The sequence below is a fragment of the Cryptomeria japonica genome, chromosome 11, assembly GCF_030272615.1.
Source record: "Cryptomeria japonica chromosome 11, Sugi_1.0, whole genome shotgun sequence".
Lineage (NCBI taxonomy): Eukaryota > Viridiplantae > Streptophyta > Pinopsida > Cupressales > Cupressaceae > Cryptomeria > Cryptomeria japonica.
In genome coordinates this window covers 370110745-370120725 of record NC_081415.1, presented here as the reverse complement: position 1 = coordinate 370120725, position 9981 = coordinate 370110745, and positions in this window count along the sequence as shown.

Here is a 9981-nt window from a genome sequence, read left to right as displayed (position 1 = left end):
GACAAGAATGCAGATGCATACCCAAAGTTAAAATCTGAGTGAAAATGTTCCGGACGAGGGTGCGGGTGCCACCATCCTGATTTTGCTCCCAAAACTGCAACTGAAACTGCTATTTTGCAACCTGGAAAACTGTCGGAAATGTTGTCTAATAGAAGGACCAGGGCGCCCAGTGCCCCTATCCCAGGGACCAAGGAGCCTAGCACCCCTATCCTGGTGAGACCAGGGTGCCCCACGCCCCTGTCCTGGTCTTTTTCTCTGAAATCTATTGTATGGTTCGGTCTCCGTCTGCTTCTTCCGGATCTGCAACTTGCGGCATCGTCGGAATCCCGAAATCTGCACTTATATCTAAAAAGGTATTTTGGGCTGCTATATAGGGTTTTGCCTTAGTCAAACCCCCGCTTTGGTGATTTCCACCTCCACGAATAGCCAAATTGTATTGTAAAAGTAATGTGTGTGTAGACCTTGTGTGTGTGCAAGATCCTAAAATGCAAGTAAGCAAACTAGAGCAACCTAGAAAGTAAACCCTAATTGCTTATAAATGATAATGTAAATGCTCCAAATCAAGATGTAAAGAGATCTAAAGCATGAATACAAGTGATATAATGAGGCTTATGCAAAGACATGAAAACAACATGAAATCATACCCAACCCCAAGGGAGGGGTACAAGCCAATCTTCAGTCGGTGATCCCTTATTGCTCTTCATTGTCTTCAAAGCCCTAAATGGATGAATGAAATTAATGAATGCTTGATAGATGGATGTTGAATGTTGTTGAAGTCTTCAAAGATCTGCTCTTTCGCTGCATAGAAGGTCCCTAAAACCAAAATCCAGATCCTTTCAAATGAAGAAAGAGAGCCCTTATATATGAAACCCTAGGTCTTAATTTCAACTTTTGGCCGACCTAGAGATTGAATCTCCCGCCAATTTCTTGGGGTTAAGCTTTATTTTATGATTGGATCACGCTCCTAAAATTTCAAGAAAAATGTCCGGGACCATGTGCACTCCGAGCGCCATGGTCCCAACAACTTTTCACCAAATTTTCAGGGCCGTCGGATATGATGATTTTAGAGAGAATCCCGAAGTTACAGGTGATTTTGAGATGTTTTGACCCTCAAAATCAAGCCCCCAAGTTCAAAATAGGACTTAATTAGGGTTTTTGATTAAATGATGTATTGGAGGAATAAAATGAAAGGGGCACACTTTAATGAAAGGGCCCAACTTTATGATGTGGAGGATGATGAAATAGGACCTTAGACCTAATTAATTTCATTAATTAAGTGCTAAAGGGGAAATGCAATGCAAAATGCAAAATGCACCAAGGCGGGTGCTAAACTAGGTGTGAAATTGTACTGCTTTAGCAAGTGCGTACAATTTATGATGCTACATTTAGCCCCCACTTTAGCGGTCATATGAGTACTACGTGCATATGCAAGCTAAAGTACAGGAAAGTAAACATTATTTGAAAAAGGATATATCCATAAGTCCATCGAACGAAGCCCCCAGCGGTATCTGCAGTACACAGTTAGGAACCACATCCTACAAAACACACGTTAGATCACAAAATCACCTAATGCTTATTAAGGAAAGTGATGAAATTTGCGAGTAGCTATATGCCCCCCCTGTTTCAGCTTGCTTATTAGGGAGGTGAAACAGGGTAGCATGTTTACTTACGACAAATTGTGTGAGCGATTATTGATGAGAGATGTTCACTAAAAAGGCTTCATCAGAGCACATTTTGGAACATCAAGGGAGTAAGGGATCGAAAATATGATTCCTACACATCAAACAGTTCAAAAATCGTATCTCCCAAACTCAAGTTATGATGAAATGAGTGATTAGGGAAAATTAGGGTTTTGAAAGTAAAGGTAAAGGAATGAAAGTATATACTTCGAAAGTGACTATTGCATTTGTCACTTTGTTGATTTCTGAGTATTGTTCATTGCAGCAAAGCTCGCATAGCCATCATCATGCCTTCACGATGACCGGAGCATCCCACGAGGATTGAGATCATGCGACAGGCCGTGATCGATGATGAGCCACTGGACGAGGTGAGTTGACTGAACTTTGACTTTGACTTTCTGCATTTCTGTTGACTCTGATTTTCTGTGATGGAATGCGGGCCCGGGAATCTGACCCTGGGTCCCACCCAGGGTTCCATGGTCCTATCAGGGCACCATGGTCCCTGAAGGGCGCCATGGTCCTTTTAGGGCACCATGGTCCCTGTGGGGCGCCATGGTCCCTGAAGGGTGCCATGGTCCTCTCAGGGCGCCATGGTCCCCTCAAGGCGCCATGGTCCTCTCAGGGTGCCATGGTCCTAATCAGGACTTGGCGAGGGTTAGCTTTCGATGTTCGACAGTTTTCATTTTTGGCATAGATGATTGTGATGATTGATTACTGATTACACTGATGTTTTTGTATTGCAGGGTTTGCCATACATGAGAGAGCATACGGCGGGGTAGATTCTTCACAGTTTGCGAGATCAGATTCCCTGACTGACTCGGGTAGAGAGAGATACATTATCTATGGTAGGTTTGTGGTATATGATTTTTATGTCAGCCATTTGATTTCATCCTGCGATGTTGATGGCACTTATGGAGCGATGGGATCCTGACGCATGTACATTCCAGCTTCCCTGTAGGGGAGATGACAGTGACACTTGAGGATGTGTACCGCATACTTCGCCTATCAATCAGAGGAGCTACCATGACATACGCGACCGATCGGTTAGCGGAGGACCATCAAAGGGAGCAGGTATACTTCATAGGTAGAGTCATGTTGAGCAAGACGAGAGGTCGCATCATGGTCAGCTGGCTCTTACATCCTACAAGAGAGGTGCCCCTCATGAGACGTCTTATGATTGCCATCATTGCACTAGTTGTTTGCCCTAATGGGCGAGGTACGCACATGCATGGGGGTCTCACATGGTGCATCAGGGCTATGGAGAGACATAGGAGAGTATATGCCTGGGGTCAGAGTATGCTCGCACATCTCTATCATGACCTTGAGGAGTATGTTTTTGGACAGGGTTGTAGTTTGATGACATGCACACTTCTGCAGGTGTGGATATTTGAGCACTTTACATGTACCAGGCCTGTCGGCTATCCGATGAGTGTGGCTAGCGAGCGACCTAGGGTATTTGCTTATCCACTTACCAGCGAGTGGAGATTTGGGGATCTACTGTATTGGAGAATGACATTTGATAGATTGACAACTGAGGTGACTGTATGGAGACCATATTTGTGGATGCACAGATGGGATGGAATGGAGAGACAGCTAGCATGCTTACAGAGGAACCGCCTACTGAGAGGACGATATCCACATATCATAGTCCCATTCTACTTTGACTGAGTACGGAGGCAGTTTGGGCTAGAGCAGTGTGTTCCAGCTGATGTACCCGTCTACACTCGACACTCATGAGTCCTTCCCAGACCCAGAGCAGTAGCGAGACCTATGATAGATGATATCGAGATCACAGATATAGAGGGATCTGATCAAGATGTGGTCACTGATTATGCTGTAGATCCCGGAGCACAGTGCAGGTATCTCTCATGGTTTGTGAGGACATACCCGGGGCCTATCTTTCCACCAGATCACCCGACAGGCCATCCAGGTCCATGGAGACATGGAGACCGAGATGAGGATCAGGGATCCAGATCGGAGGAGCCAGAGGAGGGAGAGGGTCACGAGGAGGCAGGAGGTCCTGATCCACCCATAGGAGATCAGCCTAGTGTCGAGGAGGAGGAGGAAGGAGAGGAGGATGACATAGATAGAGATGATGATGAGGAGAACAAGGATGCGAATGAGGACGAGGATGACTAGGAGGAGGAGGATAGAGATGATGAGGAGGAGTCAGATGCAGCTCCTCACCATTCAGGAGATGATACCATAGCCTTAGATCCTCCTCTCATTCCCCAAAAGGGGGAACACGAGGTGATACGAAGACCTGTACCCATTGTGCACAGATCATTCGAGCATGGGGAGCCTAGTAGTTCCCAGTCACAGATGCTACCATATCACGATCCCTACTAGCGCGAGGGAGATCCAGGTATAGTAGGTTTATATTGATTGATTAATGTTTTGATGATATAAAATAGAACTAATACAAAATCTGTTCTATTGTTGTAGCTAATGTGCAAGAGTGGCATTCCCTGATCCAGCAAGCAGTGACAGATATTTCCATGACAGCACAGATCCCTAGTTCCTCACAGGTTGCTTATAGACCTCAAGGGAACGTGGGTCGGCATGATGACTTGTTTTCCCCATTTCAAGTACAGGTGGAAATATGGAGGGAGAGAGAGCGAGCTCTATCCGAGGACCTTTAGTAGGCACAGCGTGATCTAGTAGCAGCTCAGGCCGAGGCTACCTCGTATCACATGATCCTTATGGATAGGGATCGTAGGAGTTCCTCTCGGAGTCATTCACGATCTATATCATGCTATACACCCATGGGTCCACCTTCACAGTCGGAGCAGGAGGGAGCATCTAGTCGTCACTCTCCAGCCACTAGCCCTAGGGATAGGAGATGATCTCATGATGTAGGATAGGTCACATTTTGGATGTATAGTGATCTACTTTTATATATTGGTCCACATATATATATATACATGCTTCTTTGTCTCAAACGTGTTATCTTTAATGTCTAAAACAATGTGTATTTTGATTAAAGTTAATACATTTGGTAGATGTACATGTATGTTCTGAATTTAATTTCCATGTGATTGATTTCTCAATGCTCCATGATTAAATTGATACATGGGTGACTTAATTAAAATAAAATATTTAATCAAGTACTACATTGATGATAGAGTAGAAATATGTGTTAAGCCTAAGAATCATATAAGTAATGTGATTTAACATGATACAATTCTACTTAACACATAAAGACATTATATAATATGCTAGCATAATGAAAATGTAAATCTTTTGCAATTTACATAGATGAATTCAAGACAAACCATAAAGTAAAGAAACACGCTTGTCAGGAACGAAGCAATATAGATTAAAAAAAACATCATTTAATTCTATTTTCTCTAACAAAGATATACTAACATATTATCCAATTGAAGAAGTGCAAAGAAGATACATGAAATAAAAGATAAGAAATGAGGAATTAAGCATAGTATCTACGCAAGTGCATAGCATTTATAGGTTCTTTAAGAGGCATACCATCTACACCCACTATTTTATAAGAACCTGATCCATAATCTTCAATAACGATATACGGTCCAAGCCAATTAGGACTAAATTTTCCCTTTTCTTTAGGTAAGGCATTCACATTGCGCTGATTCTCATAGAGAACTAAGTCACCTACTAAGAAAGAATGTGAAATAACCTTATCATTATAGCTTCGTTGTAGAGTTTTATGATATGCTTGAATATGCTCAAGAGCATTTATACGCTATTCATCAAGCATCTCAAGTTGTTGAAGTCTTTGTTCTCTATAAGAGTCATCATCTACTATACCTTTGAGAGAAACTCTAAGTGATGGAATCTCTAACTCTAAAGGCATAATAGCATCAGCACAATAAACAAGATTATAAGGGGTGGTTCCTGTAGCAATTCATACACTCATTCAGTAGGCCCAAAGAGTATAAATCAGCTGAGTACTCCAATCCTTACCATGCTTATTCACGGCTTTGCGAAGAATTTGTTCAATTATCTTATTGGATGATTCGGCTTGACCATTTGATTGAGGATAGTATGGTGTAGAAAATCGATGTTTGATATGATATTTCTCAAGGAATTTCTTCACGTCCTTATTCTTAAATGATGTCCCATTATCTGAAATTATAGTGGAAGGTATCCCGAATCGAGAAATAATGTTTTCTAGAAGAAACCGACAAATCACTTCAGCAATAGAAGAGCGAAGGGGAATAGCTTCTACCCACTTTGTAAAGTAATCTGTTGTAGTTATAATGAAGGTATGTCCTTGAGATGAAGGAGGAGATATTTTACCGATAAGATCCAGCCCCCATGCAGAGAAAGGCCAAGAAGCTACATGAGAATGAAGTTCTTGGGCAGGAGCATGAATCAAGTTATTGTGTTGTTGACATTGATGACATTTCTTAACAAATGAAAAAGAATCCTGCTGCATTGTTTGCCAATAATATCCCATACGAAGCAACCTTTGAACCAAGGATTTGCCTCCAAAATTCCCCCCATAGGCACCTGAATGCGCCTCTTCAAGAGCAATAGGGATTTCCGATTTGTAAAGACAGCGAAGGAGAAGACCATTATAACCCCTTCGGTAAAGAACATTAGAAAGAATGATATATCTAGTGGACAGCTTGCGAATTCTAGCCCTGGTGTTCCTATTAGCGGAATCAGGAAAGGTACCATCGGTCAAGTATCTTACGATATGCAAATACCATTCATCTGAGTCTATAAAGTCGCAACATGTCACTAAGCTAGAATCATCTACAATAGCTAGAGAAATAAGGTTGTGAATAATAAATTTAAGATCAACCATAGGGTCCTCTAAAGATACCAGAGAAGCCACACATGCCATTGTGTCTGCATGTCGATTATCTTTTCGAGGAATAGGTTCCATGGTATAAGAATCAAATTTTTGTAACAAGGAGATAGCAAGGTCTTTATATTGTGATAATTTGTCTTGTTTTGCTTGATACAGGCCTGTTACTTGTCTTATAATCAATTGAGAATCTCCATAAATATGTATGTGCTCTACATTCAAAGCCAAGGCTGCCTTTATTCCTACTATAAGAGCCTCATACTCAGCAATGTTATTGGTACATAGGAAATTGAGATGATAAGATAAGGGAATGGACTTCTTTGTAGGAGAAATCAGAACAACACCTACCCCCGATCCCGTACGACACTTAGAGCCATCAAAGTATAACTCCCAAGTTTCATCTTTCTCTGTGCAAAGAATGAAATCATTGGGAAAGGACTCAAGGTTAGGGAAGGAGAAAGGTGAAGGGGCCTCAACTAAGTGATCGGTCAATGCTTGCCCTTTGATTGCTCTTTGTGAAACAAATTTAAGGTCAAATTCAGTTAACATCATAACCCACTTAGCTAGGCATCCTGATAAATCAGTTTTAGAGAAAAGATGCTTCAAAGGATCAAACTTTACCATGACATGGACTTCTGAATTTAAAAGATAATGTCTCAATTTCTAAGTCGCAAACACCAAGGCCAAGCATTATCTTTCTATCGCAGAATATCGGGTCTCATAATCGAGTAAGGTACGACTTATATAATAAACCGGACACTCCTTACCATCTTTATCATGTTGTGCCAATAATGCTACGAGAGCATGAGAGGAAGCAGCTGTATAAAGAAGAAAGGATTTAGAAGGTTCGACAGGTTGAAGGATAGGAGGATTAGCCAAATATACTTTTAAATCTTCAAATGCTTGTTGACAATCTTCGTTCCATTGGAAGGTGATATTCTTTTTGAGAAGTTGAGTAAAAGGAAAAGTACGATCCGCAAGTTGAGATACAAACCTACGAATAGCTTGAATCTTTCCTTGTAAGCTTTTGAGTTGAGACACATTTTTAGGAGGTGGCACGTTGACAATAGCATCTATTTTCTTAGTGTCCACCTCAATCCCACGATGCGTAACTATGAATCCTAATAGTTTTCCACTATCCACACCAAAAACACATTTTCGGGGATTCAAGCGCATGTGATATTTATGAATTCTTTCAAATATTTGGCAAAGGATCTTAATATGATTTATATGAAGAATGGATTTGGCTAAAATATCATCAACATAATCTTCTAAAATCTTATGCATGTAATCATGAAAGATAAGGGTCATCGCTCGTTGATAAGTTGCGTTGGCGTTTTTAAGTCTGAAAGGCATCATTACCCAACAAAACGCACCCCAAGGAGTGGTGAAAGCAATTTTGAATTGATCTTGAGGATTAATGAAAATTTCATTGTATCCTGAAAAACCATCCATGAAGGATAACAAAGCATGTCCTGCTGTAGAGTCAACTATCATGTCAATGTTTGGGAGGGGAAAATCATCTTTCAAAGAAGCTTTATTCAAATCTCGAAAGTCAGTACACATTCTTATTTTATTATCTGATTTAGCCACAGTGACAATATTTGAAATCCACGGGGAATAATCAATAGGGTGGATAAATCCAACCTCCAATAATTTTTCAATCTCAGCTTTAACAAGCAAAGCTACCTTAGGATTCATTTTTTGAATCTTTTGTTTCACAGGCTTAGCATCGGGAACTAAGACAATATTATGAGTAACAATCTTAGGATCTATACCAGGCATGTTAGAATATGTCCAAGCAAAGATCTCAGGGAATTCATGCAATAAATCTGCATATTGTTTTTGTTCTTCTTCACCCAAACATTTTCCAATTTTAATAACTTTTTCTTCATTGCAAGGATCCATCTTAACATCAATGGTGTCACTCATAAGAAGATTATTTTGTTGAGGAGTATAATTTAACTAAGGGAATTCTTTCACAATCTCATCGTTATCAGTCTCTTTTCAAAAATAGGCTTCAGTGTTCAAACAATAAGGGAATCCCCTATTGTGATGATAACGAGGAAGAGTATCATATGCTCCTAAAAACTCAGCTAAAGCGTCATCGGTAGGAAAGACATCCAAAGCATAGGCACATGAAGGATTCCCATCAATATACTCAAGGTGTCTCATTGGTAGAGATGTAGAAATAACATTAACACTAATACATGGTCTCTTAAAAGCTTTAGTGTGCTTGCAAGGATTATAACCAAGTCCAAAGGCCATATCATAAAGATTATTCTCTAGAGGAACCTTTATTCCTTGTTCATGAGCACCACAACCATATCCATGATACCCATGCTTAGCTAGAATATGAAAACCATGACCATAATGATCAGCCATTTCAGAAAGAGAAGGTGGTTTTTCATAAGACAAAGAGTCAAACTCTTCAGAATTAGAAGTGTGAGGAGAAGAAGTTTGAGAAGCAGCCACGAAATTATTGCTCATAGGCTCAGGTAAGATTGATTGATTTTTAGCTTCTTCCTTCTTTTCAAATTTAAGCTCTCTAGAAGGAACCTTATATTCACCTACAAAGGTGGGATTAAAATCAAGAGATCCCCAATCGCCTTCTGCGAGAACCGTCTCAGGATCAAAATCCTTCTCATGTGTAGATTCAAGTCGAGAAGAATCTTCTTTAGGAGCTCCAGACACATCCAAAGAATTTTGATCATCAGAGAGCGAGGATTCATCGATAGGTATATTGTTTAAAGAGTCATCACCAGACGAGGAAGGCTTAGAAGAACTCCCTTTGGAAGTAGATGTTTGCAAACAAGCTTGGAAATTAGTATCACCTATCATGGTATATGTCTTATTGTTATAAATAAATTTAACTTGTCTATGCAATGTAGAGGGGACAGCTTGCATACTATGAATCCAAGGTCTCCCTAATAGCAAGTTGTATGTTAGATTTCCTGACATAACATGGATAGGAGTAGGCAAAGTAACAGGCGCCACTGTGAGGGGTAAGGTGATAATACCCAATGAAGACTTAGCCACATTGTCAAAGCCTCGAATGGGACGAGAGTCAGGCTCAATAAGGGATGTATCCACATTCATCTTATGCAATAGATTAATGCTACACACATTAAGGCTAGAGCCATTATCTACTAGTGTTCGTCTTATAGCAGTATCCTTTATGATAACCACAATCATCAAGGGATCATATTGATGTTGAATTTCACTAGTAGGCAACTCATCTTGAGTAAACACAATTTGAGCTTTAGGATTCATCGCAGAGTTAACCAAAGATACTATATTACTAGATGTATTCGGTGGAGGAACATTCAAATCTTTCAAGGCATCTTGTAACACTTCATGATGAACGGAAGAAGTTTGAATCAAATCCCAAAGGGATATCTTAGCAGGGGTAGTTTTAAGTTGTTCTATGAGATCATATTCCTTACCAAGAACTTGTGAAATACGTGGAGCTTGCGGAAGAATTGGTTGAGGATTAGGAAGAGAAACTAG